The sequence below is a fragment of the Rhinatrema bivittatum genome, chromosome 2 (genome assembly GCF_901001135.1).
Source record: "Rhinatrema bivittatum chromosome 2, aRhiBiv1.1, whole genome shotgun sequence".
Taxonomy (NCBI): Eukaryota; Metazoa; Chordata; class Amphibia; order Gymnophiona; family Rhinatrematidae; genus Rhinatrema; species Rhinatrema bivittatum.
This window is the reverse complement of record NC_042616.1, coordinates 476,395,554-476,422,587: the sequence shown is the minus strand read 5'-3', so window position 1 is coordinate 476,422,587 and position 27,034 is coordinate 476,395,554.

The following is a 27,034-nucleotide window of genomic DNA, read 5'->3' as shown; positions in this document are numbered from 1 at the left end:
CTGCAACTCTATCTTAATAATGATTAATGGACTTTTCCTTCAGGAACTTGTCCAAATCTTTTGTAAATGCAGCTACACTTAAAGCTTTCACCACATCCTCTGACAATAAATTGCTGAGCTTAAATATGCATTGAGTAAAAAAATATTTTCTCTTATTAGTTTTAAATGTATTACCTAGAATCTTCATTGTTTGTCTCCTGGTCTTTGTATTTTTTGAAAGAAAAAACAGATAAACATGCATTCGTTCCATTCCATTCATTGGTTTTTAGACCTCTACCATATCACCCTTGGCTGTCTCTTCTCCGAAATGAAAAGTCCTAACCTCTTTATCATTTTGGTTGCCCTACTTTGTACCTTTTCTAATTCTGCTATATCTTTTTGTGATGTGGTGACCAGAACTGTACACAATACTCAATATGAGGTCTCATCATGGAGCGATAGAGAGACATTATGATAGTCTCTGTTTTATTCTTCATTCCTTTCCTAATAATCCCTAGCATTCTATTTGCTTTCTTGGCTGCTGCTGCACACTGAGCGGAAAATTTCAATGTATTTTCAGCAATGACACTTAGATCCTTTTTCTGAGTGGTGACTCCTAAGTGGAAGCCATAATTTGCGTTACACATTAGGGATGTGATTCGTTTTTTGACGATTTTAAATATCATCCGATATTTTTTAAATTGTCAAAAATCGTTAAAGAGTACGATACAATAGAAATTCCCCCGATTTATCGTGAAAAATCGTTAATCGGGTTGTGTCAACTAACGGGAGTTATTTGGGGGGAGGGTGGGAAAACCGGCACACCAAAACAACCCCTAAACCCACCCTGACCCTTTAAAACTAATCCCTTACCTTCCCCTACCCTCCCAAACCCCCCAAAACATTTTAAAATCCCCTGGTGGTCCAGTGGAAACCCCGGGACCGATCGCCCGCTCTCGGGCCTTCGGCTGCCACTAATAAAAATGGCGCCAATGGCCCGATAAAAAAAAACCCATCCCGACCCTTTAAAACTGACCCCTTAGCCTCCCCCACCCTCCCAACCCCCCAAAAAATGTTTTAAAATTACCTGGTGGTCCAGTGGGGGCACTGGGAGCGATCTCCCGCTCTCGGGCTGTCGGCTGCCACTAATAAAAATGGCGCCGATGGCCCTTTGCCCTTACCATGAATAGACACATGTGACAGGGTATCCGTGCCATTGGCCGGTCCCTGTCACATGGTAGGAGCACTGGATGGCCTGCGCCATCTTTAAAGATGGCGCCGGCCATGCCCCCTGCTAAACCTTCCCGTTTTGTCATTTGTATTGTTTTTTCCCATTGGCTTTTTAAATGTGAGGCTGCAAAAGAAGGCACTAGCAACAGGGACAACATGAACTCTTGATAGCATAATGAGAGGTAAAGTGTCACCAAAAATGCTTTCAACATCCTAAGGTACCATGAAAGGGAAATGAAGCTGAAAAGGGTAGCAGTGAAAACCCCAAGGCACTGATAAAGGAGATAACCAGCGCAAAGGGTAGCATAAACACCAAAGCAACATGGCAATGCAAACCAGTCCCCTTCCACTTTTCTTCGCTCTCCTTCCCCCTCTGCCCTCTCCCCCCCTCAAGAATGGCAGGAGCACATCAAAGTGTAAGGTTTAAGATATGTCAGCAAGGCACAGTGTCAGAAAGAACTCCAAGATATAAAGTCTGGTCATGGCAGCAGGGTTCAGTGGCACAAAGACCTGCTAGGCCTATGTTTAGGATATAACAGTAAGGCAGAATATCATGGAAGATGCCAGTCATTCTGTGGATGCATGCTTGCCAATTGTCAAATTCAGTACAAAAAAAATGAACTGTGCTAAGTATGTTTTTCATAACATAAATGTTTCAAACTTTCACTGCTTTAACTTTGTTTAGCTTCTGGGTGGAATATTTGTTTCCTTAGTATCACTCTCCTTAGTTTCCCTAAGGAGCGTGATATGGTGCTTCTGGGAAGTTGTGAGAGTGCTTTCTTTAGAAAACTTTTAGCATTTTTTGTAGCTAAAATCCAGCTGTAGCATTTTGTAATTTTCTGGTTTTTAATTACTTCTTTTGCCTTTCTGTTATAACACTTAAAAATAGAAATTGTTTCTCTCCACTAAGTTTCTGTTCTGCCTGTATTTCTTCCTTCAGACTGGGGGCTTTAGTATTATATACCACCCACCAATTATCAAATAGGATAGGAGAACCAGGCTGAGATCACTGTAGAGAGGTTAGAACAAAACAAAGAACTTGAAATAGGAGAATAATTTTTTTATTTTTATTTTTTTTCTTTCCTAAGGAAAAATAATCAAACAGAAAACACCACGGAGGTATTAAAAGTCCCATTTTCTTACATAATGGCCATGGCAGTCAGAATGGTTACAGTCAGGTTCCTGTGGTGAGATATGGGGCATGATAGGCTAGGGGTGTGCATCCGTTTCCTACGTATTGGTAGTCCACAATGTATAGGGCCATATTCGTTGTATTCGTGGGGAAGCGAAACGTATCACAATTCCCCACGAATACAACAAATCTTTGCCGAATTATTTGGCCGTCTAAATGAGCAAATTTAAACAAACCCCCCACCATCCTGACCCTCCCAAGACTTACCAAAACTCCCTGGTGGCCCAGCGGGGGGTCCGGGAGCCATCTCCTGCACTCACGCCCTCGGCTGCCGGTATTCAAAATGGCATCAATAGCCTTTGACTTACTATGTCACAGGGGCTACCGGTGCCATTGGTCAGCCCCAGCCACATGGTAGGAGCAATGGATGGCCGGCACTATCTTGTGCTCCAACCATGTGACAGGGGCTGACCAATGGCACTGGTAGCCCCTGTGACATAGTAAGGGCAAAGGCTATTGGTGCCATTTTGATTCCTGGCAGCCGATGGCCCGAGTGCAGGAGATGGCTCCTGGACCCCCGCTGGACCACCAGGGACTTTTGGCAAGTCTTGTGGGGGTCAGGATGGTCCCCCAAGACTTGCCAAAAGTCCCTTGTGGGGGTCAGGATGGTCCCCCAAGACTTGTCAAAAGTCCCTGGTGGTCCAGCGGGGGTCCAGGAGCGACCTCCTACACTCGGGCCGTCGGCTGCCAGTATTCAAAATGGCGCTGATAGCCTTTGCCCTCACTATGTCACAGGGGCCGACCAATGGCACCGGTAGCCCCTGTGGCATAGTGAGGGCAAAGGCTATCAGCGCCATTTTGAATACTGGCAGCCGACGGCCCGAGTGCAGGAGGTCGCTCCCGGACCCCCGCTGGACCACCAGGGACTTTTGGCAAGTCTTGGGGGACCCTACTGACCCCCACAAGACTTGCCAAAAGTCCCTGTTGGTCCAGGGTGAATCCTCTGCACATCCCTATGATAGGCTAGTTGCTTGCTGCTGTGCTAAAATTTCTCACCACGCTGGATGGGATTGGTGCAGCAGTGCCCAGTACCCATCCAGAGACAATAAACCACTCTGAAGAACTAACAACACTGGTCCACTGTAATTGTCCCCCATACTCTCCCTCCCACTACTTATAGATTTGCCTATAATCTTCCCAGATAAGAAACAAATCAACACAACAGCAAAGTGCCACTGGCATTTCTCCCTTCCTGACTGGCATGTTACCAGTGGGTAAGAGTGACCCCTGACCAGAGCAGTACTACTGAAGTGGCAAGTAGGTAAGAAGATTTTTACTAAAAAATAAGAACACATGAATTATATAATTTAGAACAAAGTCTGTGCTATGTAAGAGTAGTGCCCAATACGCAGTCTCCTGCCAGGATGATATATGAGAAGAAATAGGCAGCAATCCCCATCCTGTGCATGCTCAGACTTGGGGACCACCGTCACTGGATACAAAGTGAAACTACTGGCTGGAATTGAAAAAAGGTTTCACACTGATATGCTTTCTTGCCAGTCTCCTTGAAAAAACAAGTCCTGACCAGTGCCCACCTGTCTATGTCAATGCTATGAAGTTACACATGACCCACAGAGAATGGTTCGCTGCCTGGCTGCTGAATATAGTAACAAATTTTAGCTGTAAGTACAGTGAAGTGCATTTGTTACCATCCCATTTATTCCTATGACTTGTACACATAGCAATGAATGGGACCAAAACAAATGAAACTAATAGGATATGTTTTGTTAGTGAAATGTTCCCATTCATTTTGGATGTGCATTTGTTTTAAAATGAATGAACATCCTTAGTAGATACTAATGTTCAATCTGAAAAGGTGATATGGAGAAACAGGAAGGGGGATTAGCTGAGAGGGCTCACTGTAATCTACTTGCAATGTAAATCATTCACAGGAAATTGTTTTGAAGTATTTTTGTTTGAAGTAATTGCTTTTTAAGAAAAGATAGGAAAGTAAGAACTGAGTAAATCTCAGACTGCTGACAGCGGGACATTCATCTGATGGTGGTAAATATTTGTTCTGACTGGGAAGAAGCACTTAATTTTTGAGACAAAATAAAAATAATAATTTGTGGAGGGTAAAACTATTACTGGCTGTTTATATTGTTTGTTAATTTTAAGGTTGATATTTGTTTGCCAGGGTTAGAATTGTCTGTGTAGTGGAAAATTAGGCTTTGATTCCCTGAGCTAGTATTTCTTTGCCAGTATTATATTACACTGAATCCTTAGAGGACCACATAATTTAGTGTGAGAGGTAAGGGTGTTGGGGGTCACTTGACAATAGTGAACATAACATGATAACATTTGACTTAACATTTGACTTAACATAACTGGAGGGAGGACATTAAGGAAATGTACTGTGATAGCCTTTAACTTTCAAATAGAAGATTGTGATAAAATAAGGAAAATGCTTAGGAAAAAACTGAAAGGAGAATAACTACGGACAAACCCTTGCTTTTTGAGGTGGGACTTGGAATGCTGCTAGGGCTGTGGTAACACCTACAATCATGGCCCTGCTGTTTGAAGCAGGCCTAAAGTTTGCAGAAGCCTGGATTGTATCTCCCTCTGAGGGAGAGAGATCCGGTCAGGCAAGGCCTTGTGTGAGGGCCCAAATTAAATGTGCTTTTCAGGCTATCTATAAATCTGCAGCCATAATAATCCAACATTTGATATGTCATGCATCTTAATGAGCATGTGCATCTTTTTGTGAGAGAGGCCCCAGAAGAGTTTACTTTTAAGAGTTTTTATTATATTAATAAATCAAGAAAAACCTTTTGGAGATGATAAAGTACTTTGGATTAGAGAGCAGTGGTTCACCAGATGTTCCTTTTAATAGTATTAGCATTTTTATAACAAGACCTCTGTGAATCTATATAGATTCACAGTATTTGTGTCTTTCTAAAAGACTCTTTTATAACTAAGGAATGCTTGCTGAACATGAGTCTGATCAAAGGAAAAGTTTCTATTCAGGAAAGACTTTTATTTTAAATAGCAATGAGGTGCTGTTAGTTTAATTAGTTTTTCTCTCTTAGAACATTTTGTTTTACAAATTTTATTTGAATGACTTGAGTCTTCCAAAATAGGGTGGTTACATAAATGTATTCACTGCAATTTTCAGATACAGATTTGAATTCCAAAATGTACTTTAATATAACCCCCTCTCTGTGCAGGGTCCCTGATGCAGGGGCTACAGCAAAGTCCTAAGGTTGTTTTTACTCTCCCGGATCACCAAAACACTCTCACACCAAACTTCAACCCTGGGGGATTGGGGTTCTTTAGTGGGGAGGAAGCCTGAGCCCCCGGGATCCTCGGTGCTGTGATAGGGTAACTAAGCTACACAATCAGACTCAGTCTTTGCTCAATACTCACAGTGAGGGGTTCAGACAGTCCAAGAGGGCACACTTGAATTAAAGGCTCAGAGTCCAAAGTCGGTGTTAAAATAATAAACAGGTTTACTTAAGCTTAAAATATAAGATCTAACATGAAGAAAATGAAGCAAATACAAACCAAGAAAGAATAGCTTTTTCTATTCGTAGTGACTCTTTTGATGACTCTCCTGTTCTTAACTGTGTCCTGCTCCAAAAAGCCTTCTGAAATAAGGGATGATGGAAAAACTTTCCCAGTCTTCAAATCTAGATGAATTCTCTTAAAAAGTACTTTTCAAACTCCTCCAAACTCTCAGAATATCCAGTCTGTCTTCTACCTTGTTGTTAATTGAGCTCAAGATGCAAAAACAGGGATACAACACTTCCTTCCAGGGGTCCTCTGCCTCAGTCAGGAGCTGGTCCAAATACTGAATCAAAAATCAGTCTTCAAAATCCTCAGAAAAGCTCTTTCTGCCAAACACTTCTTAAATTCACTAGGCCTTGAGGACCTATTGACAGCGGCAGATTCCCGATGAAGACCGGCCCGGGGATTCGCCACCCAGGCTGGCCCAGGAGATACCATGTGGTCTGCTGAGTGCGGCTCTGTCGTGGCCATGCTCGTCAGACCATGTGACTAGCGCGACTGGCCCACTGGGGGATGCCCGTACCCCCAATAGGCCAATCCACCCCTGCCTACTGTCAATCTCCACTCCAACTCCATCATCCTGGGATGATCTCCTGACTCTCTGAAGCCTTGCCTTCCTTCTCTGTCCCCTAACCTTCTGACTACTGCATGTGCTCAGTGGCAATGTATACCACCAAAACCATCTCAAAGAAAGAATGACCCAAAAGCTTGGAAAGTGCAGGATATTCAAAAACTTTCTGAAAAACTTCACCTTCAACATTGGAAAAATAGTAGAGTGGGTTTTAATTCCCTCTACATTAATAACTTTAAAAATAGGCTGATTTACTATCTAAAATCTTTATATCTAGGTTTGTGCAGGTCTCGCTCCATCCACCCATCTCATTTTATAAATTGTGCTATAGCCTAGATGAAAAGAGATGGAGAAAATCATCACTACTGGTCATACTTGGCAAGAATCAACAGTACACACCTTCTAGCTAATGCTGCGGTGGATTGTGGGCAAGATGTTAACTGTTTTTTTTTATCATAAGCCCTATCATTATATTACCATTTATTTTACTACAAGTAGCCTTGGAACAAACAGGACAAATTCCTAGGCCAGCTCATCTTTGCACAGTTTGAATACTTTATTCAACCACACCACATCCTTAATCAAGCCTCAGTCATCACATTGTAATACGTCTATATGCATTGAGGGAAATATTCAGCACTACTTGGCCGGATAAGTTAGGACTTCTCCAGCTAAGTAATGATCCCACTAAATGGACTCCATTTAGTTGGATAATTAGTTATCTGGCTAGTTGACTAAGTGGCTAGCAGAATGAAGACATTCTGGGGACGAGCTGACTTAAGGCCTCATTCACTAAGGCTTCTCTGTAATCTGTGTCCATGGGAAAAGATCTTCATGAATCAGGCCTTTAATTGGATAAATTATGGCTAAATATTATTTTCAGGGTAAGTTGGATAAGATATCTGGCTAAGTTTGATCGACCCATAGTGCTGTCCCAAACTTAGTCTGATAAATTTATCTGACAATGTGCTAAATAAACTGCTAATTAGGTGTATTTCCTAACACAACAACCTAAAAACCACCCAATATTCGTTTGGGAAAATCTTTAAGTTTAAATAATCCAGACCTCATATACTGATTAGAGGAGCTTATAACTTAATAGCTCACACTAAAATTGATTAGGAATTTACCACATTATTGTTTGTATTGCGGTTTTTCCATTACCATTTATAATCATAGGTCTCGATTATATTTTTATATTTTTTAACTTATTAGCTTTTGAGCTCGTTAACTTAGTGAATCCCATATATTAAGATTTTACAACCAGTGAATAACACTTATCTTAGTAGAGTGATCAAAAAACGCTTGTGAGAGTGATCATTAATCAAAAATGCCCGACACGGCTTGTGTTTCTTATACAGCTTCCTCAGGGGCGAAGATTCAATGTAGATGATTCTAAAACAAGAATTATAAAAAAATTATTTCAAACAAATCAACTCTCATTTCACTCTTTAGACATACATACGCTACATACTTTTAGACCGTCACTCTGTTACATGTTACCAGCATCTCCCAAAATGGATCCTTCATCTTGTTTTATCCCGCGGTGGTATTTAAACCAGCCAGCGGAATGTATTACAGCCAATGAGAAGTTTAGCATCTACGATTAACCAATGCTGCAACGCGCTACAAAAAATCGTTATATCAATGTTGCCCACTCAACAGCGTCATTCATTCCATGTGGACTTTGGGCGGAAAGAGTGAATATCCATTTTTGCTCAATAATGTTCAATCTTGTTTGAATGTCAAATCCTTGCACACAGGCTTGCACCTGATCGATGATTGTCCATTTTAATTGTTGAAACTGATGACCGTGCTGTGCACAGTGTTTAACTATGGGTGCCCCCATATTAGACGTATTAATTCTACTACGATGTTCTCTGAGTCGAATCTTTATTTGTCTACTTGTACGCCCTACGTAGATGACCGGGCAGGAGCACTGAATTAAATACACCACATTAGTGGATTAACAGTTGGTAACAAATCTTTTCTTATATATTACTTTATTGAGCAGAAATGGGTCTTTACTCTTTCCGCTCAAAATCCACATGGAATGAATGACGCTGTTGAATGGGCAACATTGATATGATGATTTTTTGTAGCGCATTGCAGCATTGGTTAATCATAGATGCTAAACTTCTCATTGGCTGTAATACATTCTGCTGGCTGGTTTAAATACCACCGAGGGATAAAACAAGATGAAGGATCCATTTTGGGAGACGCTGGTAACATGTAACAGAGTGACGGTCTAAAAGTATGTAGCGTATGTATGTCTAAAGAGTGAAATGAGAGTTGATTTGTTTGAAATAATTTTTTATAATTCTTGTTTTAGAATCATCTACATTGAATCTTTGCCCCTGAGGAAGCTGTATAAGAAACACGAGCCGTGTCGGGCATTTTTGATTAATGATCACTCTCACAAGCGTTTTTTGATCACTCTACTAAGATAAGTGTTATTCACTGGTTGTGAAATCTTAATATATGGGATTCACTAAGTTAACGAGCTCAAAAGCTAATAAGTTAAAAAATATAAAAATATAATCGAGACCTATGATTATAAATGGTAATGGAAAAACCGCAATACAAACAATAATGTGGTAAATTCCTAAACAATTTTAGTGTGAGCTATTAAGTTATAAGCTCCTCTAATCAGTATATGAGATCTGGATTATTTAAACTTAAAGATTTTCCCAAACGAATATTGGGTGGTTTTTAGGTTGTTGTGATAAGTTTATCTAGCAAACTTTACAATAGCTGGATATATTCAGCAGCTAAAAATGGACCTCTGTATATTTAGTTCCTACAATTCAACAAATTATGCAGCCAACTCAAGTCTCTTGAATATTTTAGATGATTCCTGGAAAAAGATATCCAAAACCTTCAAGATTAACATCAAGCAAGGTATATTTTTAACCTGTTTTGAATTTTTCTGTCTTTAATGAAGTTCATTATGGAAATTTGTTGAACTTCATCCAGTAAACAGGTGTCAGGACCCATTCTCAGGACCAGGCCCTGGTGTCTGGCCTGGGCCCGAGCCCTGGCCTAGGCCAAGGCCCCAGCCCCGGCCACCAGCTTGGGCATTAGCATTGGGCCTGGATCTAGGTCAAGGCAAGACTTCAGCCTGGGCCTAGGCATCGGGACTTGGCCTCAGTCTTGACACCTAGGCTCAGGCTGAAGCCTCTGCCTTGTATAGGCTAAGGCTGTGGTACATCACCATAACCTCAGCCTAGGCCCTACACAAAGCCCAAGCTTGGAGACCTAGTCATGACATCTGGACCATGGACTAGGCCAGGGCACAGGCACAGGCTGAACACCATGGCCTGGCCCAGAGACTGGGTTCTGATGCCTGGGCCTTCATCCAGACCCATACCTGACCTGAAGGCTGGGTCCCAATGCCTGTGACTCGGCATAGGCTAGGTTCTGGGCTCTGGCCCAATGCCAGGGCCTGGTCTGGAGAACAAGTCTTGATACTGAGGGCTGACCTGGAGGCTGGGTCACAATGCCTAGGCCTACAGACCCAGGCCTGATGCTGGAGTCTAGCCTGGAGGAAGCTTCCTGATGCATGGGCCTAAGCCTATACTAGGACCCAGAACCAGGCCCAATGCTGGGCCAGGCCCAGAGAACAGGTCAAATTAGCCCGAACCCAGTGGCCAATTTAGTTTGTAAGTACCTGGCAAGTACCAAAAAAAATTAAATAGATCCCGTGCTTCTAATGAGGAATAGCAGTGGTTATTCCCTAAGTCAACTTGATTAATAGTAGTTAATGGACTTCTCCTCCAAGAACCTATCCAAACTTTTTTTAAACCCAGCTACATTAACTGCCCTAACCACATCCTCTGGCAACAAATTCCAGAGCTTAATTGTGCGTTGAGTGAAAAATAATTTTCTCCAATTAGTTTAAAACTGCTATTTTCTAACTTCATGCAGTGCCCCATAGTCCTACTATTGTCTGAAAGTGTAAATAACTGATTCACATTTACCCATTATAGACTTCTCATGATTTTATAGAATTCTATCAAATCCCTCCTCCTCTGATTCTTCTCCAAACTGAATATCCCTAATAGTTATCCTTTCCTCATATGGTTGCCATTCCATCCCCTTTATCATTTTTTCACCCATAATTAACTCTGGTGCATCTTCACCAGAGGAGTGTGTCATTTTGATGTACATCAATTTAGTAAACTGCTGTATATCTAAATGGCACTATCCACTGTAATGTTAACAGTGAATGCAGCCATTTGAAGAAGGAAGACCTACAAAGAGGACATTCAAGGCCTGGGTTTGACCTTAGGCCAAGAACCAGGCATTGGGCCTGGGTCAAAGCCCATATATTGGGACATTCACCATTGGGCTTGGGCCCAGGACCTGTCCTGGGCTGAGGTCCAGGCATCAAGACCAGACCTGCATGTGGTGTCTTATTTGGTATTGTGGGGTGGAGTCAGGAAATTTACCAGGTCTATGCCCTTGCTCAGATCTTGGCCAAGGCACTGGCCTTGGGCAAGGGCCCAGGCCAAGACAACATTGTCACATTTGTGCATAGGCCTCTTCTTAGGTGATGCCCTGAGTCATGCTTAGGCCGAGGCCAGGACTCCTACTTTGGGTCTCAGCCTGTTCCTTAGGGGATTCACCAGCTTTGGGCCTAGGTCAAGCTTGTCTGATGACTTTTTAAAATTGGTTTTCAAAACAAAATGAGATTCCATTTTGAAAATGATCCAAAATGTAATAGGATATTTTGTTTCATTTCCTATTTTGTTTCCCCCGAATGCTCATCCTTATAAGGCCATTCTCTTCCCTGCTACTAGTGGTGTGACTTAGATGACAAATGGAGGTTCCTGAGCCACCAATGAGAAGACAGTGGAATTATTCCTCCAATGAGTAATAACACATTGAAATTGTCGGTACAGTGTACTGCGGCAGTCAAAAAAGCAAACAGAATGTTGGGAATTATTAAAAAGGGAATGGTGAATAAAACGGAAAATGTCATAATGTCTCTGTATCGCTCCATAGTGAGACCGAACCTTGAATACTGTGTACAGTTCTGGTCGCCGCATCTCAAAAAAGATATAATTGTGATGGAGAAGGTACAGAAAAGGGCTACTAAAATGATAAGGGGAATGGAACAGCTACCCTATGAGCAAAGACTAAAGAGGTTAGGACTTTTCAGTTTGGAGAAGAAACAGCTGAGGGGGGATATGATAGAGGTTTTTAAAATCATGAGAAGTCTAGAACGGGTAGATGTGAATCAGTTATTTACTCTTTCGAATAATAGAAAGACTAGGGGGCATTCCATGAAGTTAGCATGTGGCACATTTAAAACTAATCAGAGAAAGTTCTTTTTTACTCAAAGCACAATTAAACTCTGGAATTTGTTGCCAGAGGATGTGATTAGTGCAGTTAGTATAGCTGTGTTTAAAAAAGGATTGGATAAGTTCTTGGAGGAGAAGTCCATTACCTGCTATTAATTAAGTTGACTTAGAAAATAGCCACTGCTATTACTAGCAATGGTAACATGGAATAGGCTTAGTTTTTGGGTACTTGCCAGGTTCTTATGGCCTGGATTGGCCACTGTTGGAAACAGGATGCTGGGCTTGATGGACCCTTGGTCTGACCCAGTATGGCATGTTCTTATGTTCTTATGAGGGATCATCCTCCTTGTGATCCCCAATGTGGGGCAGATTGCCAGTCTGCAGAAATTTCTACTCAAGAGAGTGGAACATTGTGGTATTGGCAGAAATTTCATTGGGGCATTTTACCATTGTGACTCCCCAGAGTAATTTGTTGGTGTGGTATCCTGTGAATATGCTGGAGTTCTGTTGGCAGTGTGTGGACATTCTTCCCTATCTGCAAGCTCTGGATTGTCATACAGGACCTTCACAAGTGGGACACTTCCCTCCATTTCTTCTAGTTTTGAAAGGGGAGAAGAATTGCCTTTATCACCTAGCAAAATTGCTGGATTACACGTGAGGTCTAACAGCTTGGTGTCAGTGGATGTACTTGACCACACTATCCCATGAGAAATTTGCAACCAATCTTGGGTGGTGCTTACTAGTACGCTGTTGAGATTTCACACACTCAACCAACCCTCACAAGTGAAGTGGCTCATCTGGAAGAAGATACAGGTGTTGTTTCGACTGAGATACCCATTCACCCTGATCTACATTATAAATTACATTGATCAGCAAAGATAAGTGTTGCGGTTGGCAGGCCATGGGCTTCCCACATGGCTAGTCCTCCTTACCTCCAACAAGGAAAGGAGGGGGTTCCCCAATGCCACAACACCTCCTGCAGCAGTGACACGGCTGACTGCCACTCAGCCCAAGCCATGCTGCATGGGGAATGCTTTTCTGCTGAGTAAGCATTCCTTGGTACATGTGCGCATCTTCAGGATTTAAAGGGTTCGCAGCGGGAAAGTCACCCCAGATGACATCTACTGGATCACTCAATAAAAAGAAATCCCAGATCAGCCATGAGTGCCTCAGTAACGGGTCAACTCCTATGAGTAGCAAGCTGCTTGTCTTCCTGCTCCTGTGTTCCTGATTCCAGTCTTGCTCTTATGCTTTTCTCTATTGGTTCCTGCTCCTATGTTCCTGTTTCCTGTCCCGGTCCTGTTCTTGAGCTCCTTTTCCTCTTCCTCTGCTTCTTCAACTCCTTCCTCCTGGATTGACTCTTCAGTTTGGACCTTGGCTTGCCTTGAATCTGTCTTCTTCTTGGATTGTCTCCCAGTTGACCTTGGACCTTGTCTTGACCTTGCTTTTTCTGCCGCCTGCCCTGACCACAGTTTGTCTTCGGCTTCTGCTGTTTGCTGCCTGCCCTAACCTTTGCCCATGCAGACTTGTTCTTTTTGCCCAATCCCTTCTTCAGATACCTTGCCATCCAGAGGCCTGCGCCTAAGTCCAGCCGGCCCTGACACCCAAGGGCTCAACATGCAGGGAACATGGGCTGGTATTGGTGAAGCTTCGGTTAGGCCTCTGCACCAGCCAACTCCACCCACTGATGGCGAGGACCTGCAGGGCTCCTCCCTGCAGGTAGTGTAAATTTTGGCTCAACTCAGGGGCCACTGACGCAACAATAAAAATGGATTTGGAAGTTTGCCCACAAATGTATAATAAGAAACAAAACTGACTAACTTTGCAGTCGCCAGTGTGGAGATGGATTAAAGAATGAAGGAATTGAAAGTTGGAAGAAAACATTTTGAGTCATGAGATTGTATATCATCGAAGTCATGGATTCAGCAGTAAAGTTCCTATAGAATGTATATTGCCTAATGATGTGACAGTAATCAAGCCACATCATGAGCATTATGAACCCCTTCCAGAGATTGGGGAAGATGATGAAGGGTCATGAGTACCTCACTGTTGTGCATTCTCAGTTAAAAAGGATATTTACACTGCAGCCTTGGAGTCTGAGCCTTCACTAAAGTATGACTTTTTGGATAAATTAACTCCCTCACTATGAGTATTGAGTAATGACTGAAAGTAACCGTGCAGCCTGGTTACCCCACCACTGCACCTTGAGCCTTGAAGGTTTAGGCCTTCTTACTGTTGGTGAACCCTGGCTGTAGTTTGGTGTTTGAGAGTGATAGAGGTCTGGGATAGTAAAGACAGTGCCGGAATTTGCTGTAGCCCTTGCACCAGGGACGCTCCACTAGAGAGTAGGGATGTGTAGACCAAAAAAAATGTGTTTTGGTTCATTCATTTGTTTCGTTGCGACCCATATTTGTTTCATTAGTTTCAAAACAAAAAAAATGTATTTGTTTCATTCATTTTCTATTAAAACATATGGCAGAATTATTAGTCTATATTGGGCTCTAGAATAGTGAATTTTATATCGATTGCAATGAAACTTTGGAGAAGAAATCATCAAAAGGGGGAAAAAGTCACACAGTACCTTATAAAATGGCAAAGTGGCATCAAAAAAGTAGGATAAAGTAGCCTAATACTCTGCAAAATGGTACAAGGATTATGGGATTGGCAGGAGTTCTCTAATGTAATATAAGTGAAGCAAGGAAACAGTAAGAGGAGGAAGAATACCTCAAGCATTAGAAAGAGGATGCCTGCCCAAGAGGCAAAGTGGCACCAAAAGTGGCATCAGGACCCTAAGACAACATGAAGGGGGAATGAAGCAGAAAATGTAGCAGAAAAAATGCCAAGGTACAGATAAAGGGATCAAGAAACACAAAGAGTGGTATCAAGATAAAGAATTCAAAAGCATAGGAGAGATGCACAGCAGCACCCCAGATTGGCAAGAAGACCTCAAAGTGTAAGAGCTGAAGTATGCCAGGAATGTACAGTGGTACAAAGAAGTTAAGAACCCCAAGGTGTAAAATATGTGAATGGTAGCAAGGCGGAGTGGCAAAAGGATCTGAAGGTGGAGTATGAAGGGCATAACATTAAGGCACAGTGGCATGGGAGATATCAGTCATTCCGTTGGAGCACACAAACCACCATAGAAAGGGTAGATGACTCTTCCTGTCAAAGTATGGCTGCACCAGAATGATCCACCAATCCAGTAGGATATGTTTGTGTCACGGAGTAGGCCATACATATCATAGCTAGGTAGTAGGTAGGTACCCAATGCACAGTACAGAGAAACTGCTACTTGGCCATGAAATCAGTTATGGTTCATGAAGCAGTGCCACAAATGTGCAAAACAATGGATAGCCATGGCAAGAGCAAGAAATGGCAAGAAAGTGAATACCATAGATGAAGAATGGTCCTAAAATCCTGAGGAGTGTTTCAGTAAGTTTGTAATGCAATCTATGTCTAGGGCCTCAGTGGTAATGATTTGTACATGGAATGTGTAACTGTAAGTGTCAAGCCTCAGTGATTAGGGTTAGAAATGGCATGGCATTGGTGTGACCGTCCTCTCTGTTAACGTTTGGAACATAGCATGTCATAGCTGTAAGTGAAAGGCCTCATTGATAATGATTGGAACATGGCATGTCATATATGTAATGGTTAGGCCTCAATGGCAATGTTTGGAAGACATGCCTTAGCTGCTGTAAGTGACAGACCTCATTGGTAATGGTTGGAACATGGCATGCTGTAGCTGTAAGTGACAAGCCTCAGTGGTGAGAGTATGAAAATGGCATTCCATAGCTGTAAGTTACAGGCCTCAGTATTTACAGTTGGAGTAAGCCAGGATGATAAAGGATAAGTTATTCTTAAGTGGTGTTTTTTGTAAAAGAGGCAGTGGATCTCAGTGGAGTCATGCCCCAGTCATGTTTACCAAATACCACCACTGAGGTATGATCACACTGACCTCCCTGCTTGCTTCACCTCAATACCTCTTTGGAGCAAAGCAGGCAGAGTAAAGACCACAACTGCCTCAGTCACCACTGCCTGAGCCAAGCCTGACTTCCCTTGCCTGCTTCACCCCAAACAGCTGTTGAGGAGAAGCAGGAAAGGGAAGACAGAGGAGTCATGCCTCAGTGGTGGCATTTGGGGAAAGGAGGCAGAGGAACTCAGCAGAGTCATGCCTCTGAGGTAGTGTTTGTTAAAAGGAGGCAGAGGATCTCAGCAGAGTCATGTCTCAGAGATTGCATTTGTTAAAAGGAGGCAGAGGAACTCGACCGAATCATGCCTTATAGTTTGGATTTGGGGAAAAGGAAGCAGAGGAGCTCAGTGGAGTCATGCCTCAAAGGTTGCATTTGGGGAAAAGGAAGCAGGGGAGCTCAGTTCAGTCATTGCATTTGGGGAAAAGGAGGCAGAGGAGCACAGTGGAGTCATAAGGTCGCATTTGGAAAAAGGAGGCAGAGGAGCTCAGCGGAGTCATGCCTCAAAGGTTGCATTTGGGGAAAAAAGAGATCCGGCTGAACCTGTGGCGATAACTGGCACAAACCTATTGCACTCTTTGTGGATGCACTGATGTATCTAGCAGACACAGAACCAGACAAAGAGAATTAAAATGGCCTCTCTGTGTGGTATACTGTGGCAGAGATCAGCTACAGTACTGGTACTACACTGGTAGCAACAGGTTTAAAATTTAATAAATCAATGCAAAAATATCCAGTGCCAGCCAGGAAGGGAATGCCTCCTCTAAGTCAGTAGCAGAGACAGCAGTAAGATGTTAAAAAAAAAATTATAAACCTGTGCAAATTAACACAGTGTCACAGCAGGTAACAGATAACAGGGATAGAACAGATGGAAAGTTTCTAATCTTGAACCAAAGCACTGTTGATACAGAAGACAGTCGTAATACAGAATTCTAAGACAACAGCAAAGCAGATGTATCCTCTACAAGTGAGAGATAGAATCCAACCATGCTGAAACAGTCAGGGATGGCAATACAAAGGATTCAGTGATTTGTGGATTTAGAAAAATGCTTTCCTCTGATATGATCCCTTTCTTTATCAGTCTGGTTTCCTTGACATCAGATCCCAGTTCTCCTCTGACCTCACACATGAGTCATAGACATGAGGGCTGGTTGCTATGGAAAATCCACATGACCTGCCCAGCCTCAGAGTCTATTGGTTTAATGCAGCCAATGCTTTTCAATGAGGAAACATAAATGAATTAAACGAATGACATATGTTTCATTTGAAGGACTTGCTCATATATTTTCAGGGGAAAAAAAATCAAACAAATATGTTATATTTGTCACGGATAGGCCATTCTTTTTAAACAAATGCACATCCCTACTAGAGAGTAGGTTTTATGTATACAGTATATATATTATATATCAAACTGAATTACCAGTAACAATTAGGGATGTGAATCGTGTGCCCGATCGTCTTAACGATCGGGTTCGGCTGGAGGGAGAAAAAATCTGATCGGTGGAGATGTGAATTGGAATTGGTTCTGATTTACATCGTTAATTTTTTTTTAGTGAGGCCCGACCCTTTAAAATTGACCGCTTACCTTCGCCCATCCTCCCAAAACCCCCCCCCAAAAAAACTTTTTACGAGTACCTGGTGGTCCAGTGGGGGCGCGGGGACCGATCTCCCGCTCTCGGGCCATCAGCGCCATTTTGGCTGCCACTCAAAAATGGCGCCGATGGCCCGATAAAAAAAAAAATGACCCCTTAGCTTCCCCCACCCTCCCAATCCCCCCAAAACATTTAAAAATTACCTGGTAGTCCAGTGGTGGTCCCGGGAGCGATCTCCCATTCTCGGGCCGTCGGCTGCCACTCATAAAGATGGCGCCGATGGCCCTTTGCCCTTACCATTTGACAGGGTATTCGTGCCATTGGCTGGCCCCTGTCACATGGTAGGAGCACTGGATGGCAGGTGCCATCTTTATGAGTGGCAGCCGAGGGCCCGAAAATGGGCCAGCCAGCCAGTGCTCCTACCATGTGACATGGGCCGGCCAATAGCACAGATACCCTGTCACATGGTAAGGGCAAAGGGCCATCGGCGCCATCTTTATGAGTGGCAACTGACGGCCCGAAAATGGGAAAATGCTCCCGGGACCACCACTGGACCACCAAGTAATTTTAAAATGTTTTGGGGGGATCGGGAGGGTGGGGGAAGCTAAGGGGTCATTTTTAAAGGGTTGGGTGGGTTTTTTTTTTATCGGGCCATCGGCGCCATTTTTGAGTGGCAGCCAAAATGGCGCCGATGGCCCGAGAGCGGAAGATCGGTCCCCACGCCCCCACTGGACCACCAAGTACTTGTAAAAAGTTTTTGGGGGGTTCGGGAGGGTGGGGGAAGGTAAGGGATTAGTTTTATAGGGTCGGGGTGGGTTTAGGGGTTGTTTTGGTGTGCCGGTTTTCCCGCCCTCCCCCCAAATAACTCCCGTTAGTGGACACTAACAGGAGTAACGATTTTTCATGATAAATAGGGAACATTTCTATTGTATCGCACACTCTAACGATTTTTGACAATTTAAAAAATATCAGTCGATTTTTTTAAATCGTCAAAAAACGATTCACATCCCTAGTAACAATGCCTTAAAATAACATAAAACTGTAAAAAAAATCTTTTGGGGGTTATAAGCTGTACTCAAAGGAACAATGGGTCCACCATATACAGGATGAGAGTTAAAGAGAACTTTAGAAGTATACAATATAGGCACTTTCAATTGTTCAGTTTTACTGTCTTATCACTTCTGTCAATTCCAGTCCCCTTCTCTTTCCTATACTGAGTTGTAATGGCATATGCAGGCAGCCTAAAATACTCTGTACTATTTAAACCCAGTGTTCATGCTTTGTTTTTCACTGATCTAATGAAGATGGTCATTTTTAAAAAATGCATTAGGGCATTATCGTGCACGTTAGGGCTAGGGGTTCCAACTGCGTGGTTTTGAACTGGACAGTCCAGTTTTCTGTTCACCAGTACAGTGTCCGGTCAGAAGTATTGACTGGACACTAAAAATCTGTCTCCTGCAGCAGGCAGCTCCTTTCCCCTATAGTTCTACATCTCTTCCTGTTTACAGGTGGGTGTGGAAAATCATGCAGAGCGAGCAGCATGAGAGTGGAGCTACAGTCCTGCTTTGTCTCCTCTCCCCGTGCTGTGCTTGGTTCCTGTGGGGAGCAGGGGTGGGACCTCACCTAAGCACACTCTCCTTAGTAGCTCTGTGGCTCTTCCCCAACCTCCTCTCTCTACTGTGATTGGAAGCTGTGGAGAGAGGAGATGGGAGCACAGCTCAATCTTTCCCTCCTGTTGTCTGCTCTAGCAGCACTTCCTGTATACCTCAGGAATTCCTCAGAGGAGAGAAAGAGGCACAGACGGGGCAAAAAAGATGGGATGGGAGAGAAAAATAAGACGATGCAGGGAATGGAGAAGGGAGATAGGGGGTGAGGACAGGTTGGAGGGGAGGATAGAGAGGGAGTTGCAAAGGCTGGGTGAGAGAGCCAGAGATGCCACATGGTAGGAAGGAAGGGGAGAGAGATGGCACAGGGAATGAAGGAGGTAAAGAGACAAAGGAGGACACAGGGGCTGGAGGGACAGTCACAGGGGATGGCACAGGGGATGGAGTAGGGAGTCAATACGGCACAGGAAAGGTTAGATGAAGAGAGGATGAAAAGACAGGAGGGCACAAAATAAGGGGAGAAAGAGGGGGCACAGGAGGAGACAGGAAAAGATAAGGAGGGCACAGGAGACAGGAGGGAGACTCTTCTTGCGGTTGACGGACATCTGGCTGCCGCGGCGTCTGCCTGCCATCCTCTCCGGCGTCCCCCGTCCGGCTTGGGCACCGCCTCCCGCCATGCTGTCCACCAGCCTTAGGGCACGCGCGCGCCGTGCGGCCCTGCTTCAAATACCTTCTTTGGCGTGAACCTCAGGGGCATCCCCCTGTGATGATGTCACTACTGCTAGCTAATCGAGTTAGCAAAGATATTCGTACAGGAACTCCTTACGGATGGGATTCACTCTCCATACCTAGCTACTCTGCCTCTCCATTATTGGTCTTACTCTCTTTGGGGTACCCGCTCCTCAGGGGCCTCTCTCTTCTCTTTCAGGTCGCTGTCTGGAACTGGTACTCGCTCATCGAGGGCCCATGTTCCCAGACTCGCTGCCTGGACTTCACTTCTGCCTGGAAAGTATTGCTGCCTACACCTTGAGTAAGTTACCATCTACTTCTCTCAGAGCTGTTCCCTGGAACCAGGTACTCACTCCTCGAGGGCCTACCTCTATTCCAGCTCCTGTGTTTCCTACCGAGAGAAACCGCTGTGTGAGTACTCAACCGAGGCTCTATTCCAGAACCCTGCATATACTTCATTGTACTCACTATCTCAGTTTCTCTTCACAACAGCACAGCCATTGTGGGATCGCTGTTCCAGAGCCCTGAGGGACTACAAGCCCAGCCAGGCTTCATCTCTGCTCACTACTGCCACCTCTGGTGGCTCGTCAATACTGTTAATAAAAGATCTATCTGTGTTGTGTGTCCTAAGCTGAGCCTGACCTATGGCCCCTCACGGGACTTCCCCCCATGGGCGTGGTCAGCAGCCACAGTGTCCAAGGGTCTACCCAAAACCTTACAAACAATAACACTCTCTTCTCTCTCTCTATCTCCTCTCCTCTCCTGAACCAGCATTCATGATATACATCTCTTCAGTTGGTTATGTGACTGTGGTAGATTACTCAGAGAGCGATGTGAAAATAACATGCAGTGTGTTAAATATATCGCATGTTGCGGTTCTTGCACCGGAGGTGGACCCTTGGCCCGAGGTGGTGTTGATGCTATCCACAGGGCAAGCCCTACGGTCCCCACCATTGGGAGGCAAAGCTGGCTGAGAGACAGAGGCCGACTGGAGCTTTGCCAGTACCAGCCCACGTTCCCCGCAGGTTGAGCCCTTGGGTGCTGGGGCCAGCTGGTCTTAGGCAGGCCTCCATCTGATGACACCCAGTGGATAAGATGGTAAACAGCCAGGGGCCAGCAGAGGTAAAAGAAATACCGAGGCAGGTCCGGACAAGGCAGGGATCCAGAGACCCGAGCTCCAAAATGAACCAGAGACGAAGACGGCGCGCCCGAGTAATAGTAGGTCGGATCCTGATAGGCCAAGTCCAGAGAGATACAAGAAGACATAGTAGAGAGCAGGCTGGCATCAGGGAAGGCAGCAGATGTGGAAGGGTGGTCAAACGAGCGAGGGTCAAAACCTGAAGTCAGCCCAAGCGTAGTCAAAAATGTAGCAAGAGTCAAAGCCAGAAGTCAGTCCTGAGCGTGGTCCAGACGTAGCAAGATTCAAAGCCAAAGGTCAATCCTGAGTGTGGTCCAGACGTAGCAAGATTCAAAGCCAAAGGTCAATCCTGAGTGTGGTCCAGATGTAGCAAGGGTCAAAGCCAGAGGTCAGTCCAACGGAGCAAGGAAGGGACCGAGTACGGATCACGAGCAGGAACCAGGAACGGAGTCAGGATCAGGAACCAGGAACATAGACAGGAACAAGCAATGAGCACACGACAAGCATGGAGACCTGTTGCCAAGGCAGGGCCCAGCGATGTCATCATCTGGGGCAGTGGGTTAGATTCCCGCTGCGTCCCCTTTAAAAACCAGCAAGGCAAATGCCTAAAGGGCATCAGAACGCTGAACGGCTGCGTCTCCCCACAGCACACATGGGGAGACCTTCCGGGAGGCAGAGAGGCCCGCGGTGGAGCCGGAGACAGCAGAGGAGGCTCGGAAGGATGGACCAGGACCGGGAGCTGGGCGCCAAGGTAAGTGGGCCCAGATGCGAGCATGCCAAGAACGAGACACGCAACAGTGGTAAATACCTATGCGATTAGGTATCATGAAAATTATCCTAACAATGCCCCCTTTTTTATTGTGAGCACTATTTCCATGATATTTATAGCATTTTGATAAATTTAGGTTGAAGAAAGCTCTTGAAAGCTCATCACAGATGCATTGTTAATCCAATAGGTAGATATAACCAATTCTGACCCTTATTTCTACAAATTCAATGGATTAACATGGCATAGCCTTCTTTACACAACCATTTTTTACTGTATCTCTTGTCTTCTGTCTTTGCAAATCCATAGATAGAAGACCAAGAGCCAAGTCAATGAGAGAAAGATATCCATTATCTTCTGAACTTAGCCATAAGATATCTTTCAACCCACATCCAGAAATATATCCAGAGCAATGAAACATATTTCATAAAATAGAGAACATAACAGAACTTTCTGGTGAAAGGCACAGCCCTAAACTGTTATGTATTTCATTATAAAGGAACAAGCTAATAGGGATAGGAGATGATGGGGACTCTCACAAGATCCTGAATGAAAAACGTCCTAACATCTCAATACTCAGGACCTGGCCTATATGGAGAGGAGTCATGAAGAGATTCTTTTGTAATCTTGGTTATTATATTCTGAGGTATTATTTTGATACGTCCAACAAATGTCAGACATACCAACACAGTAAGAAAAAAGTATTATTCAAATAACTTTTATGAACTTAATAATTCATCTGCATTTAAACACTTTCTGCCAGAGTGAATGTGCTAAAAGAAGGTTCAGCCAAGTTCTTACCAGACTGGGAATAGAGGAAATTGGCAAAGATCTTTGAAACCGTGTATTTTATCTTTTAGCTTCTCAAAACAGTTGAAATAGGACAGTCAGCATTGTGAATAAAACCTTCTCATACTATTCTTAATATGGGCTTATGCAGCCTCCAGCATTAGTCTAACTAGGCGTGCTTTTAGGAGTCCTAAAAGTATTTGGATAGTGTTTTGAGGTACTTGACACAATAGAGGTTTCATTTTCCCTTTAACATTTTTTTTTGTTTGTTTTCCCTTGTATTTTTCTTCTCTTATGAATTACATTTACTATGTCAAATTTTGCATACTTATTCTGGCACTTCCCAAGAAAAACATGCATTTATAATGCATACTGCTGAATTGGAAGCATCAAGTGAAGTAATACTGTGCCAGATGTTGCCTTTAGTCTACTCCAGCTCCAGCTGAGACTTTAAAGCTGCAGTCTTTGCTTTTGCCTGATCTTTCAAATGTTGTTGATCTATCAAGGGCAATTTATTTCAAATGGAAAGGTTATACAACATGCAGGAGAACATGAAGATTTTGTATTTTTTCCCCTGAGTCAACAAAAAGGCATCACAATCATGTCCAGAATTCTAAATCTAATGGTGCACAGTACAAATATAATGCATTTTTTATCTGGGTTCGGCGTACTTTCTGAGCAATGCTGCATTTTTCTTCTGACATTATCCAGAGATTAAAGAAGAGTGTCATGAGCCAAGTTTAGATGGAATAAATACTATCCCCTAGTTTCAAATTAGAAACAGAGGATTTTAGACTTAAGATACCATCTGGAAAGAATAAACATCAATAAGTCAATAAGAAGAGCTGAACTCACTTGCTATGAAGTCATATGCATGTCTCTTTTTCCTCATGTACTCCTAGAATAGGGGTAAGCAACTGGTCCTAGAGTGCCACAAAAATGTCTGGTTTTCAGGACATCCTCATTGAAAATGCATGAGAAACAATTGCATATAATGGAGGCAGTGCATGCAAAAATACCCCAGACATATTCATGTGAATATACTAAAAGCCAGACCTCTTTATGGCACTCCAGAACTGTAGTTACTACCCTTGTCCTAGAGCTATATTAGCCAAACAATGAAGGATTCATGATAGGATCGAGAAGGAATGTGGCAATTGTATAGGTATTAGGGATGTGAATCGTTTTTCAACGATTAAAATTATCGTCCGATAATTTTAATATCGTCTTAAATCGTTATAGAACACAATACAATAGAAATTCTAACGATTTATCGTTAAAAATCGTTAAATCGTGTTAGTGCGCACTAACTCCCCGTTAGTGCGCACTAACAGAAAATGATACAAATTGACACTTTCCAGGTCAGTGAAGGTCAGTTAGGAATGAATATGTATTCCTATTGGCTGGCTGCCCTCTTATCTATTGATGTTACCAAGGTTCCCACTGAGGTGATGGTTGGGGGGATGGGAAATGGAACTGGAAACTCATGAACACCAACAGAGAATGATACAAATTGTTGACACTTCCCAGGTCAGTAAAGGTCACTTAGGAATGAATATGTATTCCTATTGGCTGGCTGTGCTCTTATCTATTGATGTTACCAAGGTTCCCACTGAGGTAATGGTTGGGGGGATGTGAAATGGAAACAGTTGGAAGCTTGACAAAAAAAGTAATGTGATGATCATCACTCATGTGACTAGAACTTGTTTGTTTATTATTTTTGTTAGCAGGCACGTGAAATGCTAGTGCATGTTGAATTTGCCAATCACTGTGCATTTTAGAAAGGTGGTCCTGGCTGGAACTATTATACACAGTTCAAATATATGTGGTAATTGATTGTTGGTAAGTGTATTTTTTAAGTAGCCACACTGGCCACCAGTATGTTTACTTTTCCTCCTACTTAACTCATTAGCTCAACTTTATAAGAAGGGCTTCTCTGCTTGTGTGTTGCTTTTGTTTGGTGTGAGGAGAGCAGAAACATCAGATCTTTATTCAATCTACTACAGTCAGGCAGCTCCCCCCTGTCTGTGAAGCCAGCCTCTCACTAGTAATGCAGGGAAGGAGCTGTTTCAGCCTCACCATCCTCCCCCCCCCCCCCTCACCCACACACCATTCACTGGCTGGGGCATGGGGGAGGGGAGGAGTGAGGGTCAGGAAGCTCCCCCTGTCTGTGAAGCCAGCCTCTCACTAGTAATGCAGGGAAGGAGCTGTTTCAGCCTCACCATCCTCCCCCCCCCTCTCACCCACACACCATTCACTGGCTGGGACACGGGGGAGGGGAGGAGTGAGGGTCAGGAAGCTCCCCCCTGTCTGTGAAGCCAGCCTCTCACTAGTAATGCAGGGAGGGAGCTGTCTCACCCTTCACCATCCTCCTCCCCCCCCTCACCCACACACCATTCACTGGCTGGGACATGGGGGAGGGGAGGAGTGAGGGTCAGGAAGCTCCGCCCCTGTCTGTGAAGCCAACCTCTCACTAGTAATGCAGGGATAGGGATAGGGCACTGCATGCAGGAAGATCACAACACCCCTGGTGTCAGGGTTAGGGCACTGTGTGCAGGAAGATCACAACACTCCTGGTATTAATAGGGATAGGGCACTGTGTGCAGGAAGATCACAACACCCCTGGTGTCAGGGTTAGGGCACTGTGTGCAGGAAGATCACAACACTCCTGGTATTAATAGGGATAGGGCACTGTGTGCAGGAAGATCACAACACCCCTGGTGTCAGGGTTAAGGCACTGTGTGCAGGAAGATCACAACACTCCTGGTATTAATAGGGATAGGGCACTGTGTGCAGGAAGATCACAACACTCCTGGTATTAATAGGGATAGGGCACTGTGTGCAGGAAGATCACAACACCCCTGGTATCAAGGTTAGGGCACTGTGTGCAGGAAGATCTCAACACTCCTGGTATTAATAGGGATAGGGCACTGTGTACATGAAGATCACAACACCCCTGGTGCCAGGGTTAGGGCACTGTGTGCAGGAAGATCACAACACCCCTGGTATCAGGGTCAGGGCACAAGTTCTAGTCACATTGACTGATCACATTACTTGTTTTGTCAAGCTACCAACTGTTTCCATTTCCCATCCCCCATATACTGTCAGTGGGAACCTTGGTAACATGAATAAATAAGAGGGCAGCCAATAGGAATACATATTCATTCCTAAACTGACCTTAACTGACCTGAAAAGTGTCAAATTGTATGATTTTCAGTTAGTGCGCACTAACTGGGAGTTAGTGCGCACTAATCGGAAAAAACGATTTTTAACGATTTTTTAACTAAAAAATCGTGCCAAACACGATTTTCTTCTCCTGCCAGACGATTTCAATCGTTAAGACGATAGGGCACACGATTCACATCCCTAATAGGTATTAGGAGATATGGTAGGAGGTACACATTAAGGCTAAAGATTTAAATATTGGTTTCCAATATAAAATGTAAGATTTATGAATACTCATAGCAGTAATAACAGGCACTTACCATATCCCTGGACCAAAGGCACAAACCCTAATTTGTGTTCTGCTATTGTTTTTTCCTAATATACCATATAGTGACATATAATTTATTATAATAACCTTTATTTAAATACAAAAATGTATTATAACTGAAATCGTTTCACATAATCATTTTTACTCTGAATACACACAAGAAATACATGTTTATGACTAACATATATTATTTTAAAAAATCATCCATACATCCATCCACACACATACTTAAAAAACACTTGTTTTTCTTCTCTTTCATAGTGAAATTTCTTTCTCCGTTGTTACAAAAAGAACTCCTTTCTTTTTTTCACAGTTTTTATAATACTCCCAACATGTTTCGCCTTCCAACAGGCTTCTTCAGGAGAGCATAATTCAATTCACTACTACTCCCATATCTTCAATGCGATTTTCCCAAGTATTCCCATGTATATCCTTTCTCAATTCCCAACTTCTGTTTATCAAAACATCTCCACAGAGGGGTAGATTTTATAAAAGTACGCCCGCGCATACTTTTGTTCACACACCAGGCGCAAACAAAAGTACGCTGGATTTTAATAGATACGTGTGGGGTCGGCGCACACAAGGCTGCACAAAATCGGCAGCCAGCGCGCCGAGCCACGCAGCCTGCCTCCGTTCCCTCCGAGGCCGCTCCGAAATTGGAGCGGCCACTGATTATGATGTTCGGTGCGGCCTCAGAGGGAACTTTCCTTCCACCATCCCGCACCTTCCCCTAACTAACCCGCCCCCTGGCACTAACTAATTCCCCCCACACCTTTATCGCGAAAGTTACGCCTGCCCGCTGACGCGCCTGCCGTGACATGCCCCCGACACGCCCCCCCAGGAAAGCCCCAGGACTTACGCGCGTCCCGGGGCTTGCACGCACCACCAAGCCTATGCAAGATAGGCTCAGCGCGCGCAGGGGTTTTGGGGTAGGTTTTGGGGTAGGTTTTCGGGGGTTACGCGCGTAACCTACGTGCATAACCCTTTGAAAATCTACCCCAGAGAAAGTAAGTTTCCAGTTCTCACATGTTTTTTTTCTTCTAACTTCTTTTTCACACCGAACATCATAAAGACACTCACAATCCTTCAGCATCCCGCTGCCGTACCTCTCGAACATTTTGAAACAGGTTATTAGTCTTAAACATGTATATCTTGTGTGTATTCAGAGTA